The following is a 23230-nucleotide window of genomic DNA, read 5'->3' on the forward strand; positions in this document are numbered from 1 at the left end:
AGGTGAGGCTCGCACTCACAACCTCGCATGCCTCTCTGCAAGTACTGCTGTATACGTACCGCGCGCTAACCGATTGCGCCACTGGAGCTCATTTTTCTCATGTCTCCTCAGTTGAGCCATCTAGAGCTGACCAAGTAGATACTGGCACTGCTCCCTTATTCACTGTGCAAGATCGACTCACATGCTAGCATGTTATCATGACTATTAAAAACTACAGTCCTAATGGAACAGATTTGATAATTCTGCTATATCATGTGCTCTGTCTATTGAACACCACATACATTTGCCAGTTCTGACACAGTCTAGGAGAAACTTATGATTATTTGTAATTAGCACATCGTAAGAATTTCCTAAAAAATGAAACATAGTCACCTAAGGCAGACGAGGTGGCCGAGTGGTTAAGGCGATGGACTGCTAATCCATTGTGCTCTGCACGCGTGGGTTCGAATCCCACCTTCATCGGAACGCCATCAGACACTCTTTTGAAGGTGGGCATGTCTCATAGTACAATTACACTCTCTTTCAAGACACAGCCATAATCCACTAGAAGGGACCAACTGACTATTCCATTTTGGCAATTATGTCAAATTAAGGGAAGTGTTTTGTGCTTAATTGAAATTAGATCTTTCATGAAGTGTCCAGAGGATTGCCTTTCCCTCACTCCTGGCCTTCTAACAAGTTTGGATAGATAGACTGATAAGAAAGCAGCTCTTACTCCTAAAGTTTCAGCCATCTCAAGTGTATGACTGTTGACATATGTCTGCCCCACAGAGACAGATCACTTCTAATAAGTGAGTTCTCTATCTGTCACTGATTGCGGACATACTAACTAGAGCTATCAGTATGGTCATAAATGTGAATACTCTTATGTTCTCAAATCAAAATGGAGTTTTTCCTACTTCCAAGAAAAGTGTCTTAAGCATGCTCTTCAATTTGTGCACGCATGTAGACATTCAAATGCAACTTCAGTTCCATACAGAGTCTCAAAATCATAGATATCTTCATACCGCAGTAAGAATACATGAATCGATTTACATACTGCAGGCAGGCTGGCCTTGTAGCTCAGTGGCAGAGCACTGGTCTTGTAAACCAGGGGTCATGAGTTCAAGCCTCATCAGGGCCTCTTTATATGTGAGTTTCTGTATGTTGTTTCCAAGTCATTCTTTCTAGGAGTCACACCTTGTCTTAAGTTTGCTTATTGACAAGCTTCCCTTTCCTGCTTTCATTGTATCAAGAAGACTTCATGAACACCATTGAACCATAAACTATTGCCTCACCCCTTCCGATCGCCTGACAAACGCCATTCTCACCCCGCCGGGCAAAGCCAAATAAGCCATGCATATTTGAAGTTCCTTTGAAAGTCAGAGCGAGGACTGAGACCTCTGTTCCGACTGAGTCTGCATCCACAGAAAGGATGAAATAAGGATCTAGAAATTTCACCAAGGAGATGTGAACTTCATCCCCCTTAAAATACTTTTCCTCCCAGATGCCCCGGCTCTTAGTCAAATGAGGTTAATCTTCAAAACCCCAACCCCACTAACCATAAATATCTGACTCTCCTGCTGTCCATTCAAATGATACAAGGTATCTTGTACATAGAGAGAATGTGAGAAAAAGCAGAATCGCTTCATAGATTTGGTGACCTTGGAAGGGTCGGCTGGATAAAGAAGTGAACCTGATTTCGGGAAAAGGAGTATCGTGATGGGGATGAGGAAAAGAGAACATGGACCACATTCACAAGTTAGAGCAATAAATGTAATAGGTTGAATGGTTTTAAAAAGTTAACTTTGAGCATGAATTGTGTTTTTTAAACTGCAAAGAATTAAAAAATCAATGTGGGATTGGAGGCACAATCTGAGCAGAAAGCACCATAAGCTGCTATGGTGCAACTCTTATGTTGACTAGAAACATTAATATGATGACGCTCTTCTTTTGATATGTCTTTCAGTTAAATTGTATTGTAAGTAGCTGATACAGCACTGTTTGCAGCTCCTCAGTATATGGTTATCCCGTGACAACAATGTTTTCATCATATTTATTATTCTACAAATGTATTTTTAAATGCACTGATGTGGGGTTTGCATGCTATGCAAGACGGCACATCATGGAATGTTTATAAGGAGCATCGAATAGGATTGTGATATTTGCACCTGGAAGAGTCGGACACGCAGATCCTGAAAAGAAGTAAAGACTCTCTAGCAAGGGCCGTCTTTACCCTGAGTTTAATCTTTACTTTTAGTGAAATGGTTTATGAAAAACCAGTAAGCTGCTCCAGGTGAGGCTCGCACTCACAACCTCGGCATGCCGCAATGCAAGTACTGCTGTATAAGTACCGCGAGCTAACCGATTGCGCCACTGGAGCTCACTGTTCTCATATCTCCTCAGTTGAGCCATCTAGAGCTGACCAAGTAGATACTGGCACTGCTCCCTTATTCACTGTGCAAGATCGACTCACATGCTAGCATGTTATCATGACTATTAAAAACTACAGTCCTAATGGAACAGATTTGATAATTCTGCTATATCATGTGCTCTGTCTATTGAACACCACATACATTTGCCAGTTCTGACACAGTCTAGGAGAAACTTATGATTATTTGTAATTAGCACATAGTAAGAATTTCCTAAAAAATGAAACATAGTCACCTAAGGCAGACGAGGTGGCCGAGTGGTTAAGGCGATGGACTGCTAATCCATTTATTTATTTATTTATTTATTTATTTATTTAGAGTTTTGTATAGCGCGAACAAGACCCGTGGGTATCAGAGCGCTTAACATCGAGGCAGGTTATACATTTCCAATTCGGTATCGATATACAACAGATAAATAAGAGATAACAGAGACTATGGCTATATAGAGTGTCTAACTATATATCTTCCAAACACATGTGCAAATGGTAAAAAGAAGTGATAGAGACAATGATCAGTCGATAAGTTGAGGTAGAGGTTATATAGATTATATAGTTTGGCGGATACCGCCGAGGCTTGTGTGTGGCGTCAGTCTCATGTCAGCGATAGTGTTCATGTGGAGGCCACCCTTCCGTTAATGAAATAGTTCATACCAGCGATCTATCGGCTTCCCTATGCAAGGTATTTACTCATCATTAGGCTTTTCATTTCACGTTTAAATTGTACAATATTTTGAATCTTCCTAATGCTAGGGGGGAGTGAGTTCCAGACTCTGGGGGCAGCTCCAGAGAATGCTCGGTCATAAGTCTTTTTCTTTCGGAAGAAGGCTGGTCTCAGCAGCAGCTCCTTGGCGCTTCTCCCTGGTCTGTTTCCTCCCGATAGCTTAATTTTCTTGGCTAGGTATCCTGGGGTGTTATGGTGCACCGCTTTGTGAGTAATACAAGCTATCTTCATTTGAACTCTAGCCTCAAAAGGTAGCCAGTTTAGTGCTTTCAGGTGAGGCGATATATGATCAAATTTCCTAGATCCAGTGATGAGTCTTGCCGCAGCGTTGAGACAGGCTTTTAGAGGTGCTGTGGAAGTTTTGGGTAGGCCAGTTAAGGTAGAGCATCCATATTCTATCCTGGATATTACTAGGGATTGTACAGCTAGTTTTAGATCTGCTTCTGAGATGAAAGGTTTTAGTTTTCTTAGGTAGTTCAAATGGAAGCGGGCACTTTTTGCCATTGAATTAATGTGGGCTTTCATGTCGAGTTTCTCATCTAATGTGATTCCTAGTGATTTGGCAGAGTTGACTATGGTAGGTGTGCAGTTTAGCGCAGTCACCAATTTGGTCCATTCCTTTATTTCTGGGTGGCTCCTTGGAGGTGAGATTAGCAAGAATTCGGTTTTCTGGGCATTTAATTTCAGATGATTGGAAGTTAACCATTGTACCGTCATCCTTAGTGTTTCATTGAGTAGATCTATGTCTTCAAGGGAGGCGATCTTTAGGTATATTTGCGTGTCATCTGCATACATGTGGTAGGATATCTTTGAATTCCGAAGAATGTCTGTGAGGGGTTCGACATACAGGTTGAATAGATCTGGGGATAGTGTTGAGCCTTGCGGGACCCCAATTGCGTTGGGACATGGGGCGGAGATTGCTTGGTTAACCATGAATCGTTGAGATCTGTTACTTAGGAAAGAGTTGAACCAGCTCAGGACGTTTCCGGATAATCCCATCCTGTCCTGTAGCCTGATCAGAAGTGCCTCATGATTTACCGTGTCGAACGCAGAAGACAGGTCAAGGAGAATCAATAGGCAAGCTTGATTTTTGTCTAGGGCTTGTAGTGCGTCATCAGCAATGTGCAGGATCGCTGTTTCTGTGCTGTGTCCTGTTCTGAATCCTGATTGGCATTCGTCTAGTAGGGAGAACTTAGTGATGTGTTGCTTCAATTGGTTCTGCACGCATTTCTCAATTAGTTTGGCCAGTAGAGGGATGTTAGTTACTGGTCTATAGTTATTGGGATCTGATGCATTCGCTGTCGATTTTTTGATTATTGGAACTACTTGTCCTGTTTTTAGGCAATCAGGGAGGATCCCTTGTGTAAGTGAAGCGTTTATTATTTTGGTCCAGATTGGAACCACAATTTGACTTATTTCTCTTACACATTTTGCAGGCAAAGGGTCATGATAGTGGTTATTCGGTCTGATTTCGGACAGCGTTTTGGCGATCTTGTCATGTTCATATAGTTCAAATGTGTCCCAGTTTGCTCTATTTTTTGACTCACTTTTTGCCTTACTCTCTGTTATCATGCCGGTCTCACTCGTCAGTCGAGGTTGGGTCGGGAGGATACTTGCGGCCATTGCGAGCTCTACCTCTAGCGCTTTGGACTTCTCTAAGAAAAATGTAGAGAATTCCTCGCAGCTTAGTGGAGATTTTGCGTTCTCTTGAGTCGATTTGGCTTGTTTATCGGATTGCTGCTTTAGGATCTCGAAAAGTTTTCTTGGCCTGTTTTTGGCATTGTCAAGTTCTGCTCTTATAAATTCTTTTTTGGAATTGATTACCTTTTTGTTATAATCCTTTCTGATTTTTCTGAGGGCTTTCAGCTCTGGTGATGAAGGGTGTTGTCTCCATTTTCTTTCGGCAGTTCTCAACTTGCGCCTGTCTTCATTCAGAGACCCACTGAACCACGGATTCTTTGGCTTATCTGTAGTCCTTTTCAATTTTAGCGGCATAGTTTCATTGACTATATTTCCAATTGAGGTTAAGTAGTGATCAGTCAGTTCGTTTACATTCTGCAAGTCACTGGGTGGCTTGAGGCCTCTCTCGCATCTTTCAGCCAATAGCTCAATGTTTGCTTCTCTTGTATCTCGGATCAATTTTTTGGTCCTGTGGGGTTGTACAGACCTACCCTTTTTCACTGAGGGAATCACGAAAGTTATGGCGTGGTGGTCCGACCAATCACAAGGGTCTATAGCACGGATTGATGACTCTTTGTTTCTTGAAATAATCCAATCTAAGGTCGCTCCTTGCACGTGGGTAGGTTGGGTGCATGCTTGTGTGAGGTTTAGTTCGGAGAGGAACTCTTTAACCAAATTGACCAGTTTGTCCTTGCCGTCATCCCAGTGTAAATTAAAATCTCCTAGGAATATGTTGTTGACTTCTGGATTGGAATTGGCCGTTATGATCTCAATTAGTTCCTCTGTAAACTTGGCGTTCTCTCCTGGTGGGTGGTAAAATGCATGCAAGTTGCATTTTTGATTGTTTGAAGATTTTATATTCAGACCCAGATATTCACATGATTCTAAGGGGTCGGCTTGTATCAAGTTGACGTCTATCTCTGATCGGTGAATGCATGCTATACCTCCTCCTATTTTTCTTAGCCTATCTAATCTCACAATGTTATAATGAGGTGGTACTAGGAGATCAATAGCAGGAGCGGATGATTCCTTTAGCCATGTTTCCGTAAGTATTGCCAGGTCGATTTCCTTACTGATGATGAGGGCTGCTATATCTGATGCATGTGTAGTTGCTGAACGACAGTTGAGTAGAAGGCATTTCAGTGGTTTATCCGAGTTAAGGAGGTTCCCAGCTTCGGGTTCAGTTGCTGTTAACTGGATATGTTGTAGATTGAGGTGGATTGCTTTCCTGTCATTCTTTCTGGAAGTTCTATTGGAATCAATTGGTACGGTTTTAATTCTCTCTTCCCTTTCCCTGGCTGGTCGATCATAGGTTCGGAGTAAGGCCAATGTTTCTTCATTTGATGAGGGGTTTATCCTGTCTGGTCTGTTGAGCCTATTTTTATGTGACAAAGCCATCTCGTCATTCTTTTTTTGTGCGGAGAGTACTAGATCCTGGATATGCGAAACCTTAGAGTGCGTGCTTACCGTCAGCTCCCACATCATTTCGATTGCATGTGAGATTTTCCTCGAGCCTTGTGCCAAGTTGCCTACTATTTTCTGAAGCTCCTTAATTTCTTTCTGATTTCGGGATGATTTCTTGGTGTGGATAGATCTGCCAGTTCGGGTAGTGCATTTTGTTCTTCTCCGAGACTGATCAGTTCTCATTCTCACAGTTCCATCATTAGTATCTTCGGTATGGTTGTTGTTCTCGCTTCTACTTGAGGTGTCCTGCGAGTTATCTATGTTGAGTGGTCTAAATAATAATTTTGTGGGTGGGGATAAATTCGGCTCTGATATCGGATTTGAGCGGGGTAACGAGTCCTGTAGTGACTCGCTCGGAGCTGAGGTGTCTTCATCAGGCAGATTTACACCACCTGGTGGCGTCATCATCTCTTCTCTTTGGACCTGGCCCTGCTCTTCATTTGTCCGCTTGGAAGGCCTCTGTGTTCTTTCTGTATTATTCTCGTGGGTTGCATTTACACTTTCAGTTATATCTCTAAAGCTGGAAGTTTGAGTCTTGTGGTCCCCGGGTCGGTTGACGTCTCTAGTTGAATTATCACTATTGTCACATGTGACTTCACGTGGGGTCAAGGGTAGTTGGTATCTTGGTTTCTCCAGCGTTACTTTTATTGTTAGGAAAATCTTTTCGAATTCCTCAAGGTCCCTATTGGCAGCTTGTATCAGCACTATTCCCGTTTTGTATAAAGTGATGCATAGATCAGCATTGCAGCTTCTTGATTGAGTGGTCATTATTTTTGTGCCATGTGGGATGTTTTTCATACTTCTTATGATCAGCATTTCTGTAATGGCATTACGCCATTTCGCTGTTTTATTTGTGTGGAAAATCAAGTCATTCGTTATGGTGCCTTTGACTATATCGAAGTATGGGTCGGCGAACAGTGTGTCCGGGTTTTTTCTCAATGTGTTGTGTTTAAACTTTTTGGCAGCATTTTTGGATAGGGTAGAAGGATATTTTATGCTCTGCGCTTTAGGGCCAGTCGTCCCTTGGTCCCTTTCATCCATTTTCACTTCCTGTTGTCGGTCTTATGATGATTTGATCTGAGTTGGTCCCTTGTCGGTGTACAGTGCTGGACACTGTCTTGGCTTCAGTAATTGGAGAATATATCCGAGAATATATCAGGTACCAGTATTTCGTGGTAAGTGTTATTTCATCTGATAAACACCAATTAGATCTTTATATATCAGTTACCGTGCCATAGGTATTAAGTTAACTCTCCAATTAATGAGTTAGGAGAAGTCTGGGGTGAAGCTAGCCATTCCAAGATGTCCGCCGTTTCTGTTTCTGTAGTTAATTCCCATTTGCTTTCTTATATAAAAGGTCCTCTTTCAGTGTCTATGCCCCGTGTTAATGCTATTGGTGGTTTTGAGTCTGCAGTCCCTTTACAATGTCTATGGCCCAGTTCTTTGCTGGTGATGTGGTGCTTAGATCATTTCCTTGGCCTTCACTTTCTCCGCTCTTATAAGAGGACTGCTCATCATATCCTCCGTATGCTCTCACTCCCTTCGCTGTTCTCTCTTGTTGGTTGCAATTGTGGGCATTGCCGAGGAGATCGTGATGTTGTTAGGTAGTGTCTTCAGCGGCCGCCATTTTAAAGTCAGGCGTGCCGCTTTCTCCGTTCGCCCTCTGCTCCCCCGAGTAGATACACGCAGAATGCATTCAGGGGGCGCCGCGCGATGGGGCAGGGGCGCTCACACCTTGTCCGTCGTTCTCAGAGGTTGTTCCGCTCCTCTCGATTGTCGTGACGGATCTTGTCCTCCGTCGTCGGAGGCGCAGGCTCAGACTCCCTGCATTTCTCAGCGCGGAAGCCTCCTATCTCGACCACCGAACAGCCCAGCAGATGTCGGGTGGCTTTCAGTGCACTCGCCGCGGATCCGCCCTCCTTCCGAGTGTCCAGCCGCAGTGCTAGTCTTCCGATGTCCGCCGTCCTTGGAGTCCGGTAAGCAGGGTCTGCCTTGTTGTTTACTGACCCCGTTTGCACACGTGATTTTCTTCCCTGATCCTTTTGATTTGGATCCACACTGTTCCTGCAGTGATGCCCTCGGTCGCTCTGGGTCGCTTTCAGGGTTAATCGGGGATTTATTCCATTTAGGAGATCCCTGACCCCAGAGCTCTTCCCTAGAGCTCTTGACCAGCGGCCATCTTGGTGTATTGCACATAGCACATAGTAAGAATTTCCTAAAAAATGAAACATAGTCACCTAAGGCAGACGAGGTGGCCGAGTGGTTAAGGCGATGGACTGCTAATCCATTTATTTATTTATTTATTTATTTATTTATTTAGAGTTTTGTATAGCGCGAACAAGACCCGTGGGTATCAGAGCGCTTGGTTATACATTTCCAATTCGGTATCGATATACAACAGATAAATAAGAGATAACAGAGACTATGGCTATATAGAGTGTCTAACTATATATCTTCCAAACACATGTGCAAATGGAACCTGATTTCGGGAAAAGGAGTATCGTGATGGGGATGAGGAAAAGAGAACATGGACCACATTCACAAGTTAGAGCAATAAATGTAATAGGTTGAATGGTTTTAAAAAATTAACTTTGAGCATGAATTGTGTTTTTTAAACTGCAAAGAATTAAAAAATCAATGTGGGATTGGAGGCACAGTCTGAGCAGAAAGCACCATAAGCTGCTATGGTGCAACTCTTATGTTGACTAGAAACATTAATATGATGACGCTCTTCTTTTGATATGTCTTTCAGTTAAATTGTATTGTAAGTAGCTGATACAGCACTGTTTGCAGCTCCTCAGTATATGGTTATCCCGTGACAACAATGTTTTCATCATATTTATTATTCTACAAATGTATTTTTAAATGCACTGATGTGGTGTTTGCATGCTATGCAAGACGGCACATCATGGAATGTTTATAAGGAGCATCGAATAGGATTGTGATATTTGCACCTGGAAGAGTCGGACACGCAGATCCTGAAAAGAAGTAAAGACTCTCTAGCAAGGGCCGTCTTTACCCTGAGTTTAATCTTTACTTTTAGTGAAATGGTTTATGAAAAACCAGTAAGCTGCTCCAGGTGAGGCTCGCACTCACAACCTCGGCATGCCGCAATGCAAGTACTGCTGTATAAGTACCGCGAGCTAACCGATTGCGCCACTGGAGCTCACTGTTCTCATATCTCCTCAGTTGAGCCATCTAGAGCTGACCAAGTAGATACTGGCACTGCTCCCTTATTCACTGTGCAAGATCGACTCACATGCTAGCATGTTATCATGACTATTAAAAACTACAGTCCTAATGGAACAGATTTGATAATTCTGCTATATCATGTGCTCTGTCTATTGAACACCACATACATTTGCCAGTTCTGACACAGTCTAGGAGAAACTTATGATTATTTGTAATTAGCACATAGTAAGAATTTCCTAAAAAATGAAACATAGTCACCTAAGGCAGACGAGGTGGCCGAGTGGTTAAGGCGATGGACTGCTAATCCATTGTGCTCTGCACGTGTGGGTTCGAATCCCACCTTCGTCGGAACGCCATCAGACACTCTTTTGAAGGTGGGCATGTCTCATAGTACAATTACACTCTCTTTCAAGACACAGCCATAATCCACTAGAAGGGCCCAACTGACTATTCCATTTTGGCAATTATGTCAAATTAAGGGAAGTGTTTTGTGCTTAATTGAAATTAGATCTTTCATGAAGTGTCCAGAGGATTGCCTTTCCCTCACTCCTGGCCTTCTAACAAGTTTGAATAGATAGACTGTAGATAGACTGATAAGAAAGCAGCTCTTACTCCTAAAGTTTCAGCCATCTCAAGTGTATGACTGTTGACATATGTCTGCCCCACAGAAACAGATCGGAAAAGGAGTATCGTGATGGGGATGAGGAAAAGAGAACATGGACCACATTCACAAGTTAGAGCAATAAATGTAATAGGTTGAATGGTTTTAAAAAGTTAACTTTGAGCATGAATTGTGTTTTTTAAACTGCAAAGAATTAAAAAATCAATGTGGGATTGGAGGCACAATCTGAGCAGAAAGCACCATAAGCTGCTATGGTGCAACTCTTATGTTGACTAGAAACATTAATATGATGACGCTCTTCTTTTGATATGTCTTTCAGTTAAATTGTATTGTAAGTAGCTGATACAGCACTGTTTGCAGCTCCTCAGTATATGGTTATCCCGTGACAACAATGTTTTCATCATATTTATTATTCTACAAATGTATTTTTAAATGCACTGATGTGGTGTTTGCATGCTATGCAAGACGGCACATCATGGAATGTTTACAAGGAGCATCGAATAGGATTGTGATATTTGCACCTGGAAGAGTCGGACACGCAGATCCTGAAAAGAAGTAAAGACTCTCTAGCAAGGGCCGTCTTTACCCTGAGTTTAATCTTTACTTTTAGTGAAATGGTTTATGAAAAACCAGTAAGCTGCTCCAGGTGAGGCTCGCACTCACAACCTCGGCATGCCGCAATGCAAGTACTGCTGTATAAGTACCGCGAGCTAACCGATTGCGCCACTGGAGCTCACTGTTCTCATATCTCCTCAGTTGAGCCATCTAGAGCTGACCAAGTAGATACTGGCACTGCTCCCTTATTCACTGTGCAAGATCGACTCACATGCTAGCATGTTATCATGACTATTAAAAACTACAGTCCTAATGGAACAGATTTGATAATTCTGCTATATCATGTGCTCTGTCTATTGAACACCACATACATTTGCCAGTTCTGACACAGTCTAGGAGAAACTTATGATTATTTGTAATTAGCACATAGTAAGAATTTCCTAAAAAATGAAACATAGTCACCTAAGGCAGACAAGGTGGCCGAGTGGATAAGGCGATGGACTGCTAATCCATTGTGCTCTGCACGCGTGGGTTCGAATCCCACCTTCATCGGAACGCCATCAGACACTCTTTTGAAGGTGGGCATGTCTCATAGTACAATTACACTCTCTTTCAAGACACAGCCATAATCCACTAGAAGGGCCCAACTGACTATTCCATTTTGGCAATTATGTCAAATTAAGGGAAGTGTTTTGTGCTTAATTGAAATTAGATCTTTCATGAAGTGTCCAGAGGATTGCCTTTCCCTCACTCCTGGCCTTCTAACAAGTTTGGATAGATAGACTGATAAGAAAGCAGCTCTTACTCCTAAAGTTTCAGCCATCTCAAGTGTATGACTGTTGACATATGTCTGCCCCACAGAGACAGATCACTTCTAATAAGTGAGTTCTCTATCTGTCACTGATTGCGGACATACTAACTAGAGCTATCAGTATGGTCATAAATGTGAATACTCTTATGTTCTCAAATCAAAATGGAGTTTTTCCTACTTCCAAGAAAAGTGTCTTAAGCATGCTCTTCAATTTGTGCACGCATGTAGACATTCAAATGCAACTTCAGTTCCATACAGAGTCTCAAAATCATAGATATCTTCATACCGCAGTAAGAATACATGAATCGATTTACATACTGCAGGCAGGCTGGCCTTGTAGCTCAGTGGCAGAGGACTGGTCTTGTAAACCAGGGGTCATGAGTTCAAGCCTCATCAGGGCCTCTTTATATGTGAGTTTCTGTATGTTGTTTCCAAGTCATTCTTTCTAGGAGTCACACCTTGTCTTAAGTTTGCTTATTGACAAGCTTCCCTTTCCTGCTTTCATTGTATCAAGAAGACTTCATGAACACCATTGAACCATAAACTATTGCCTCACCCCTTCCGATCGCCTGACAAACGCCATTCTCACCCCGCCGGGCAAAGCCAAATAAGCCATGCATATTTGAAGTTCCTTTGAAAGTCAGAGCGAGGACTGAGACCTCTGTTCCGACTGAGTCTGCATCCACAGAAAGGATGAAATAAGGATCTAGAAATTTCACCAAGGAGATGTGAACTTCATCCCCCTTAAAATACTTTTCCTCCCAGATGCCCCGGCTCTTAGTCAAATGAGGTTAATCTTCAAAACCCCAACCCCACTAACCATAAATATCTGACTCTCCTGCTGTCCATTCAAATGATACAAGGTATCTTGTACATAGAGAGAATGTGAGAAAAAGCAGAATCGCTTCATAGATTTGGTGACCTTGGAAGGGTCGGCTGGATAAAGAAGTGAACCTGATTTCGGGAAAAGGAGTATCGTGATGGGGATGAGGAAAAGAGAACATGGACCACATTCACAAGTTAGAGCAATAAATGTAATAGGTTGAATGGTTTTAAAAAGTTAACTTTGAGCATGAATTGTGTTTTTTAAACTGCAAAGAATTAAAAAATCAATGTGGGATTGGAGGCACAATCTGAGCAGAAAGCACCATAAGCTGCTATGGTGCAACTCTTATGTTGACTAGAAACATTAATATGATGACGCTCTTCTTTTGATATGTCTTTCAGTTAAATTGTATTGTAAGTAGCTGATACAGCACTGTTTGCAGCTCCTCAGTATATGGTTATCCCGTGACAACAATGTTTTCATCATATTTATTATTCTACAAATGTATTTTTAAATGCACTGATGTGGTGTTTGCATGCTATGCAAGACGGCACATCATGGAATGTTTATAAGGAGCATCGAATAGGATTGTGATATTTGCACCTGGAAGAGTCGGACACGCAGATCCTGAAAAGAAGTAAAGACTTTCTAGCAAGGGCCGTCTTTACCCTGAGTTTAATCTTTACTTTTAGTGAAATGGTTTATGAAAAACCAGTAAGCTGCTCCAGGTGAGGCTCGCACTCACAACCTCGGCATGCCGCAATGCAAGTACTGCTGTATAAGTACCGCGAGCTAACCGATTGCGCCACTGGAGCTCACTGTTCTCATATCTCCTCAGTTGAGCCATCTAGAGCTGACCAAGTAGATACTGGCACTGCTCCCTTATTCACTGTGCAAGATCGACTCACATGCTAGCATGTTATCATGACTATTAAAAACTACAGTCCTAATGGAACAGATTTGATAATTCTGCTATATCATGTGCTCTGTCTATTGAACACCACATACATTTGCCAGTTCTGACACAGTCTAGGAGAAACTTATGATTATTTGTAATTAGCACATAGTAAGAATTTCCTAAAAAATGAAACATAGTCACCTAAGGCAGACGAGGTGGCCGAGTGGTTAAGGCGATGTACTGCTAATCCATTGTGCTCTGCACGCGTGGGTTCGAATCCCACCTTCGTCTGAACGCCATCAGACACTCTTTTGAAGGTGGGCATGTCTCATAGTACAATTACACTCTCTTTCAAGACACAGCCATAATCCACTAGAAGGGCCCAACTGACTATTCCATTTTGGCAATTATGTCAAATTAAGGGAAGTGTTTTGTGCTTAATTGAAATTAGATCTTTCATGAAGTGTCCAGAGGATTGCCTTTCCCTCACTCCTGGCCTTCTAACAAGTTTGGATAGATAGACTGATAAGAAAGCAGCTCTTACTCCTAAAGTTTCAGCCATCTCAAGTGTATGACTGTTGACATATGTCTGCCCCACAGAGACAGATCACTTCTAATAAGTGAGTTCTCTATCTGTCACTGATTGCGGACATACTAACTAGAGCTATCAGTATGGTCATAAATGTGAATACTCTTATGTTCTCAAATCAAAATGGAGTTTTTCCTACTTCCAAGAAAAGTGTCTTAAGCATGCTCTTCAATTTGTGCACGCATGTAGACATTCAAATGCAACTGCATTTCCATACAGAGTCTCAAATTCATAGATATCTTCATACCGCAGTAAGAATACATGAAGCGATTTACATACTGCAGGCAGGCTGGCCTTGTAGCTCAGTGGCAGAGCACTGGTCTTGTAAACCAGGGGTCATGAGTTCAAGCCTCATCAGGGCCTTTTTATATGTGAGTTTCTGTATGTTGTTTCCAAGTCATTCTTTCTAGGAGTCACACCTTGTCATAAGTTTGCTTATTGACAAGCTTCCCTTTCCTGCTTTCATCGTATCAAGAAGACTTCATGAAAACCATTGAACCATAAACTATTGCCTCACCCCTTCCAATCGCCTGACAAACGCCATTCTCACCCCGCCGGGCAAAGCCAAATAAGCCATGCATCTTTGAAGTTCCTTTGAAAGTCAGAGCGAGGACTATGACCTCTGTTCCGACTGAGTCTGCATCCACAGAAAGGATGAAATAAGGATCTAGAAATTTCACCAAGGAGATGTGAACTTCATCCCCCTTAAAATACTTTTCCTCCCAGATGCCCCGGCTCTTAGTCAAATGAGGTTAATCTTCAAAACCCCACCCCCTCTAACCATAAATATCCGACTCTCCTGCTGTCCATTCAAATGATACAAGGTATCTTGTACATAGAGAGAATGTGAGAAAAGTCAGAATCGCTTCATAGATTTGGTGACCTTGGAAGGGTCGGCTGGATAAAGAAGTGAACCTGATTTCGGGAAAAGGAGTATCGTGATGGGGATGAGGAAAAGAGAACATGGACCACATTCACAAGTTAGAGAAATAAATGTAATAGGTTGAATGGTTTTAAAAAGTTAACTTTGAGCATGAATTGTGTTTTTTAAACTGCAAAGAATAAAAAAATCAATGTGGGATTGGAGGCACCATCTGAGCAGAAAGCACCATAAGCTGCTATGGTGCAACTCTTATGTTGACTAGAAACATTAATATGATGACGCTCTTCTTTTGATATGTCTTTCAGTTAAATTGTATTGTAAGTAGCTGATACAGCACTGTTTGCAGCTCCTCAGTATATGGTTATCCCGTGACAACAATGTTTTCATCATATTTATTATTCTACAAATGTATTTTTAAATGCACTGATGTGGTGTTTGCATACTATGCAAGACGGCACATCATGGAATGTTTATAAGGAGCATCGAATAGGATTGTGATATTTGCACCTGGAAGAGTCGGACACGCAGATCCTGAAAAGAAGTAAAGACTCTCTAGCAAGGGCCGTCTTTACCCTGAGTTTAATCTTTACTTTTAGTGAAATGGTTTATGAAAAACCAGCAGGCTGCTCCAGGTGAGGCTCGAACTCACAACCTCAGCATGCCTCTCTGCAAGTACTGCTGTATATTTACCGCGCGCTAACCGATTGCGCCACTGGAGCTCACTGTTCTCATATCTCCCCAGTTGAGCCATCTAGAGCTGACCAAGTAGATACTGGCACTGCTCCCTTATTCACTGTGCAAGATCGACTCACATGCTAGCATGTTATCATGACTATTAAAAACTACAGTCCTAATGGAACAGATTTGATAATTCTGCTATATCATGTGCTCTGTCTGTTGAACACCACATACATTTGCCAGTTCTGACACAGTCTAGGAGAAACTTATGATTATTTGTAATTAGCACATAGTAAGAATTTCCTAAAAAATGAAACATAGTTACCTAAGGCAGACGAGGTGGCCGAGTGGTTAAGGCGATGGACTGCTAATCCATTGTGCTCTGCACGCGTGGGTTCGAATCCCACCTTTGTTGGAATGCCATTAGACACTCTTTTGAAGGTGGGCATGTCTCGTAGTACAATTACACTCTCTTTCAAGACACAGCCATAATCCACTAGAAGGGCCCAACTGACTATTCCATTTTGGCAATTATGTCAAATTAAGGGAAGTGTTTTGTGCTTAACCGCATCGCTGAGGCACAAATTCCCCGCCCATGCTGACTCCGCCTTGCGTGGGCGGAGTCATGACGGAACGGTTCCGTCATCCGCACAGCTCAGCCGACGCTGATGATGGAACCGTTCCGTCATTAGCATCGAAGGGGTTAATTGAAATTAGATCTTTCATGAAGTGTCCAGAGGATTGCCTTTCCCTCACTCCTGGCCTTCTAACCAGTTTGGATAGATAGACTTATAAGAAAGCAGCTCTTACTCCTAAAGTTTCAGCCATCTCAAGTGTATGACTGTGAGAAGTTGGCCTGATGTGCAGTGCTCACTATTCTAGTGATCACTATATATCAGTCCAAACAACCCTTATTGATGATTGGTTGTAAGTCAACCTTATAGACCAGCTATCCTAGTAGCATGGATACGAGCAGTCTAAGGCTAAGACTCTAGAGGGCGTGTTAAGCCAGCTGTTTTACCATCACATTACCCCTTGAACACCCAGTGAAAGGACACCACACAAGTGTTATGAAAATAAACAATGTATTTATTAGAATCACAACAACCCTGTACTCTTTATGAGGACAGGGTGCTAAGCACACAACAAAACTCTTACGAAAATACTTAAGTTAGCACAGTATACACAAATGCCCGAGGGGCACGAAAAACCATATACTCTAAAAGTGGAATGCGAAATTACTAGCAGGTAAGTACAGTACTAATAGGCTTTGGAATTGCTAGGACTTGACTAGGGAATCGTTAGATTACTTCTAGGAGGCCCAGGGGACTCGGGTGCAGAGTGTGCACTCTCACGCGGGATGCGGGACAAAGTCTATGGTAGCTAGTAAAGTTAAAGTTAGTGTTTACGGGCGAACCCGACCTGGTAGGAAGAAAACGACAGTGGATCCTGACCCTTGGATAGTGAGGCTATGCTGGGGCACCGAAATGCCGAAGTTACCTAGCCCAGGGGCTGCAGCTGCATAGGTCTCAAAAGACGTCGGGAATCCTCGTTGACGGACCAGGAGCCTGGAAGAAAGGAGTTGCTGGCAGGCGACCAGCGAAGATTGTTCGAGTGATCCAAGCCTGGATCGAAGATGGATGACACCTGAAAGCAGAGGGGACCAAGTTCGTGACTACTAGCCAGTAGTCAGTGGGCACCAGGAGGGCACCGGATGGTAGTCACCTCGACTAGGTGAGTGGGCGACGCTGTGCTCTGCAGATCTCACGGACCAGGAGGCGTTGTCGGCGACCAGGATGGAGAGGCGAGCTGTCCCACGATGGATGAAGCTGTCGGCGTCGAAGTACCCATGATTGGGCAACAATCCTTGGCTAATTCAAGCCCACGCGGTGGACTCAAAATGGCGTCTTGAGTGGACCAGGAGGGTCCGGGGTGCTCCTCTTTTGGAAGGGAGCAAGGGCCAGTCTGGAGCAACCAGACCAGCAGCAGTGATGTCGTCGGGCGTCGTTCAGAAGGCCACAAGCCAGCGGGCTAGTAGCCAAACAACGCGGTGAGCAGCAAAAAGCAGAAGGGCCCCACGCCGATCGTGGAGATGCTGGGGGGCTGCTCTTCGGTGCTGGAGCTGCTCAGGGTCGGGGCTTCTCGGACCGCAAAGCACTCACCAGAGGATGACTCGGTGGGCTTGCTGTGCAGAAGTCGTGTAGTCTTGGCAATAGTCGGTCCCTTGAGGTCTCGTCGCACTCACGGTTCTCAGCTTGGCTGTAGAGGTGAGTAGAGGTCGGAGGTGCCAGGGAAGCCGGGTCTTGTTGAGCTGGGCAGTCGGATTCCGGAGGAAGGACTTACAGCAGACCGCAGTGTTCTTGCGATGGTGCCTGCGGATGCAGGGTGACTACTCCTTAGCCACAAGGGAGAATCTTGAAGAAGAAATCTTGATGTCCTTTCGTATAAAGTCGTGTCTTGATTCCAAAGATGATCTGATTTGGAAGGGGGCCAGTCCCTACCTTTATCTTGGAAAAGGGGGCTGGCCCGCGACTAAGTCCTGCCCTATGGGTGGGACCAGGAGGGGGGTGGTTACACCCCTCTCCTTTGGCGGGCTTTCCCCAGGCCAGGGTCTGGTGTGCCCCTGGAACTGGTTCAGGCCGGCCTATGCACAGTGAGCACCGGGGTGCCACGTGCAGTCACCTTCCTCTGAAGCCCTGCCTACCTAGAATACACAAAATCCTGTCTGGGACGGTGCTGGCACCGCCCCTGGCAGGAAACCCTTTGTCCTTATCTCCTGCTCTGGGAGGACTCCCAGCAGCAGGAGGGCAGACTTGTGTCTCGGTGGCAGCATCCATTTTGTGGAGCTGAGGCTCTGTTTGACTTTTAACCGGGTTATAGGTTACATGCATGTCGTGTCCCTCTAGAAGGGTGGAATGCTAACCCCGTCGCCAGAATTGGCGAGGGGTTAGTATTCCAATTCGTATGACACCTTACTCGACATGTTTTGATAAAGCGATACCAGAGTTGGCATATAACCGCGAGGATTATAATGCACTTAAGAGTATATGGTATGCGATATCATGGAAACGGCTAAGGGATGGGTCCCGAAAGCCGCAGACAGGCTCAGCTCATGCCAGAGCACCATATCACACGATTCCAAGCACTCTGCCTTCAGGATTGTTAAGGCCTGCCATAGGAGTGACTGATAGGAGATCTGTGTGTCCATTTTAGGGTTAGATATAGGTATACTATATCTAAAGCAAAGGGTGATTACACCACCTTGCCCCAGCTGCCGTGCAGCCAGTTGTGTCAGTTTAGTTAGTCAGCCCAGGGGTGGCACAATACGTGCTTCAGCCCCTGGGAGACTTCTGGGTACACCTCAGCCCTGGGTACAGGGACTTAGAGAGGGCCCAGTGCCAATTCAGTACCTGAGTACAATTTGGGTAGAGAGAACAGCTAGGCTGTGGGTCTGATTAGCAGGCCCACAGCCAGGGAAAGTCGTAAACCAGTGCAGCAAAAAGCAAAAATCTGGGTGATCATAGGATTGCAGACCCTACTCTCCTACATGAACCCCCCCAAACTTTGGGACAATAAACTAACCTTGACCAGGTGAGTCTTCTTGCTTTAAGTGGAAATACCTGGAGAGCCCATCAGCATTGCTGTGATCAGTCCCAGGTCTATGCTCCACTGTAAAATCCATCCCCTGTAGGGAAATGGACCACCTAAGCAGTTTGGGGTTTTCACCCTTCATCTGATTTAGCCACAAGAGGGGCTTATGGTCGGTCTGAATGGTGAAGTGACTGCCAAACAAGTAGGCCCTCAGCTTCTTCAGGGCCCAAACCACAGCAAAGGCCTCCCTCTCAATAGCTGACCAATTTTTCTCTCTGGGGGTCAGCCTCCTACTAATGAAAGCAATAGGCTGATCATTACCATCAAAATTCAGCTGAGACAGAACAGCTCCCACACCCAACTCAGAAGCATCTGTTTGGACAATGAATGGCTTGGAGTAATCTGGACTCTTAAGGATAGGTGCTGTGCACATGGCCTGCTTTAGGTCATTGAATGCTTTCTGACAGCTTGCTGTCCACTGAACTTTCTTTGGCATTTTCTTACTTGTCAGGTCATTAAGAGGGGTCACTATGGACCCATAATTTCTGACAAACTTTCTGTAATAACCAGTCAGGCCCAAGAAAGCTCGAACCTGAGTCTGGGTGATTGGAGGAGCCCAGTCCTTGATGGCCTGTATTTTACTCTCCAATGGCTGAACCTGGCCCCCACCTACAAGGTGGCCCAGGTATACAACCTGTGTCTGCCCTATCTGGAACTTTGTGGCCTTGATAGTGAGGCCTGCCTTTTGCAGAGCCTCTAACACTTTCCTCAGGTGGACCAGGTGATCCTCCCAGGTGGAGCTAAAGACAGCAATATCGTCAAGATATGCTGCACAGAAGTCATCCAGCCCAGTGAGGACTTGATTCACCAACCTTTGGAAGGTGGCAGGTGCATTTTTTAATCCAAAGGGCATTACCACAAATTGATAATGCCCACCAGGGGTAGAAAATGCTGTCTTGGGTTTGGCCTCCTCAGCTAACCTGATTTGCCAATACCCAGCTGTCAAATCAAATGTACTTAAGAAGTTGGCAGAAGCCAATTTATCTATAAGTTCATCTGCTCTTGGTATTGGGTGGGCATCAGTCTTAGTGACTGCATTGAGGCCTCTGTAGTCTACGCAAAACCTCATCTCTTTCTTACCACCCTGGGTGTGAGGCTTTGGCACTAGAACTACTGGGCTAGCCCAAGGGCTATCTGAGGGCTCAATGACTCCCAGCTCCAACATTTTCTGCACTTCTATTTTGATGCAGTCTCTAACATGATCAGGCTGCCTGTAGATTTTACTCTTGACAGGCAGACTGTCTCCAGTGTCAACATCATGGGTACACCAATCAGTTTGGCTGGGTGTCAGAGAGAACATATGTCTGAAGGATTGCAGAACTTGCCTGCAATCCTGTTGCTGATGCTCAGTGAGGCTGCCACAAAAGACAACACCATCTACTGATCCATCATCAGGATTCTGAGTGAGCAGGTCTGGGAGAGGGTCACTCTCTTCCTCCTGTCCCTCATCTGTGGCCATGAGCAAGCTCATGTCCTTCCTGTCGACATATGCTTTGAGCCTGTTGACATGGAGCACTCTGAGAGGGCACCTGGGAGTTCCAAGGTCCACCAAGTAGGTAACCTCTCCCTTTTGCTCAATGATGGTGTGGGGCCCAGACCATTTGTCTTTCAGAGCTGCTGGGGCCACTGGCTCCAGCACCCACACCTTCTGTCCAGGCTGGTACACAGTCAGGACAGCCTTTTGGTCATGCCAAGCTTTTTGGAGTTCTTGGCTGGCCTCCAGGTTTTTAGATGCCTTCTCCATATACTCTACCATCCTGGAGCGGAGACCAAGTACATAGTCCACTATGTTGGTTGCAGGCTTTTTGAGAGGTCTCTCCCATCCTTCCTTCACCAAACACAGGGGTCCTCTTACAGGATGCCCATACAGAAGCTCAAAAGGGCTGTAGCCAACCCCCTTCTGTGGGACCTCTCTGTAAGCAAACAAGAGGCAGGGGATCAGGACATCCCATCTTCTCCTAAGAGTTTCAGGTAGTCCATGAATCATCCCTTTGAGGGTCCTGTTGAATCTCTCAACAAGCCCATTGCATTGTGGGTGGTAGGGTGTGGTGAACTTGTAGTTCACACCACACTCCTTCCACATTGCAGTCAGATATCCTGACATGAAGTTTGTACCTCTGTCAGAAACGACCTCCTTTGGAAAACCCACTCTGGAGAACACTCCAACTAGGGCTCTTGCCACCACAGGAGCTGTGGTGGTCCTCAGGGGAATAGCTTCAGGATACCTGGTGGCATGGTCCACCACCACCAGTATAAACTTGTGCCCTGATGCTGTCTGGCGTTCCATTGGACCAACAATGTCAATCCCCACTCTTTCAAAGGGAACCCCCACCACAGGTAGTGGTATGAGGGGGGCCTTTGTTGTGCCACCTGACTTACCACTGGCTTGGCAAGTGACACAGGAGCGACAAAACTCCTTGGTATTCTCATTCATATGGGGCCAGTGAAAGTGTGAGACAAGCCTGTCCCAAGTCTTTGTCTGACCTAAATGACCTGCAAGGGGAATCTCATGGGCCAAGGTGAGTAGGAAACCCCTCAGAGACAAGGGGATGACCAGCCTCCTGGTTGCACCAGGCTTGGGGTCTCTTGACTCAGAGTACAGGAGTCCATCTTCCCAGTATACCCTGTGGGCACCTGTGGCATTCCCTGCAGCCTCAGCAGCAGCCTGCTGTCTGAGGGGTTCAAGGGAAGGGCAGTCTAACTGTGCCTTCCCCAGGTCTGCTCTGGAGGGTCCCCCTGAGCCCAGAAACTCAACTTGATCAAGTTGAAGCTCTTTAGGCTCAGTTTCCCTCAGTTCTCTCAGATCAGCCTCCTCAGAGACTTGATCCTCAACCTGGGGCAAGGGGGAAGGCAAAGCCTTACCCTTACTGCTCTTCTTCTTGGAAGGTTTCTGGTCCATACTTTCAGGATCCAGCACCTGTTCAGTGGGGCATCTTCTGGCCTGTGACCTAGTCACAGCAAGCACATGTGCTGGCAAGCCTAACATTTCCATGTGAGTCCTCTGCTCCACTTCTGACCATTGTGATGACTCCAAATCATTGCCCAACAAACAATCAACTGGGAGGTCTGAACTGACTACAACTTTCTTTTGTCCCTTCACTCCACCCCAGGAGAAAGCCACAATTGCCACACTATGACTAGTAGTGACATTGCTGGCATTGGTCACCAGGAAATCAGTACCTGGCATGATCTGTCCAGGGTCCACAAAGTTAGGTGTCACCATGGTGACACTGGCACAAGTGTCCCTATAGGCCTGAGCCATCTTGCCATTAATCAAAGGTGTCTGCCTGTATTTGCCCAAAGTATTGGGACTTATGTCAGGGGACATATCCATATCCCCTGTACAGACAAGGACAGCCTGAGTGAGTGTGCCAACTAAGTTGTCAGACCCCTCAGTTCCCAAGGTTAACCCAACTAATGCCTTGGGAGGTACACTACCACTACTGACTGTACTAGGGGGTGCAGTTGCCTTAGGGGCTGTAGTGGCAGGAGTTTGTCCTCCTCTTTTGGTGCACTCACTAAACCAGTGAGACTTACTTTTGCAGTACTGGCACCACCTCTTTGACTGGCCTTCTTGAGTCTTCTTCTTCTGGGAAGCCTGACCCCCACCCTCTTTGGTTTGTTGGGGACCTGGTGAAGACTTCTGGTCATTTGGTTCACTCTTAACATTACCCTTCTGGTCTGCTTTCTTCTGACCACCCTGGTTCTGGTTCTGGTTCTGCTTGATCCTTGTCCTGAACCATTTGTCTGCCTTCTTTCCCAATTCTTGGGGAGAGGTCAGATATGAATCAACAAGGTGCTGGTGCAACAACTGGTTCTGACAATTGTTTAAAATGTGTTCTCTCATCATAAGATTATACAATCCTGTGTAATCTGTAACCTTGCTACCCAGCAACCAGCCCTCCAAAGCCTTAGTGGCACAATCCACAAAGTCAGACCAGTCCTGAGACTGAGTTTTCTGGGTGTCTCTGAACAGCAACCTGTACTGCTCAGTGGTTAAACCAAACCCATCAACCAGTGTACTCTTCAGGACCTGGTAATTGTTAGCATCCTCCACTCTTGTAGTGAGGAGCTTATCTCTACCTTTACCATCAAAGGAGAGCCACAGTATAGCTGCCCACTGACTCTGGGGAATGCACTGCACAGTGCAGGCCCTCTCCAGAGCAGCCATCCATTTCTGGATGTCATCCCCTTGCTTAAAGGGGGGCACTATCTTAGTCAGGTGTTTAGTATCTAAACCCTTCTCTCTA

At 44.9% G+C, this 23230-nt stretch overlaps 9 non-coding genes across 9 annotated transcripts; 8 read left to right on the forward strand and 1 right to left on the reverse strand.

Annotated features, from left to right (window-relative positions):
- The first annotated feature begins 380 nt into the window (after positions 1-380).
- Positions 381-462, forward strand: TRNAS-GCU (transfer RNA serine (anticodon GCU)). Its single transcript has one exon. It is a non-coding gene; the product is annotated as a tRNA-Ser (tRNA).
- A 589-nt stretch (positions 463-1051) lies between these two features.
- On the forward strand, positions 1052-1123 carry TRNAT-UGU (transfer RNA threonine (anticodon UGU)). Its single transcript has one exon. It is a non-coding gene; the product is annotated as a tRNA-Thr (tRNA).
- Positions 1124-9733: 8610 nt separating this feature from the next.
- TRNAS-GCU (transfer RNA serine (anticodon GCU)) lies at positions 9734-9815 on the forward strand. The gene has a single exon. It is a non-coding gene; the product is annotated as a tRNA-Ser (tRNA).
- A 1299-nt stretch (positions 9816-11114) lies between these two features.
- TRNAS-GCU (transfer RNA serine (anticodon GCU)) lies at positions 11115-11196 on the forward strand. The gene has a single exon. It is a non-coding gene; the product is annotated as a tRNA-Ser (tRNA).
- Positions 11197-11785: 589 nt separating this feature from the next.
- TRNAT-UGU (transfer RNA threonine (anticodon UGU)) lies at positions 11786-11857 on the forward strand. Its single transcript has one exon. It is a non-coding gene; the product is annotated as a tRNA-Thr (tRNA).
- A 1531-nt stretch (positions 11858-13388) lies between these two features.
- TRNAS-GCU (transfer RNA serine (anticodon GCU)) lies at positions 13389-13470 on the forward strand. The gene has a single exon. It is a non-coding gene; the product is annotated as a tRNA-Ser (tRNA).
- Positions 13471-14059: 589 nt separating this feature from the next.
- On the forward strand, positions 14060-14131 carry TRNAT-UGU (transfer RNA threonine (anticodon UGU)). The gene has a single exon. It is a non-coding gene; the product is annotated as a tRNA-Thr (tRNA).
- A 1144-nt stretch (positions 14132-15275) lies between these two features.
- On the reverse strand, positions 15276-15370 carry TRNAA-UGC (transfer RNA alanine (anticodon UGC)). Its single transcript is given in 2 exon segments — positions 15276-15311; positions 15319-15370. It is a non-coding gene; the product is annotated as a tRNA-Ala (tRNA).
- A 292-nt stretch (positions 15371-15662) lies between these two features.
- On the forward strand, positions 15663-15744 carry TRNAS-GCU (transfer RNA serine (anticodon GCU)). Its single transcript has one exon. It is a non-coding gene; the product is annotated as a tRNA-Ser (tRNA).
- Positions 15745-23230: the final 7486 nt, after the last annotated feature.

This window comes from Lissotriton helveticus, chromosome 5_1, assembly GCF_964261635.1.
Source record: "Lissotriton helveticus chromosome 5_1, aLisHel1.1, whole genome shotgun sequence".
NCBI lineage: Eukaryota > Metazoa > Chordata > Amphibia > Caudata > Salamandridae > Lissotriton > Lissotriton helveticus.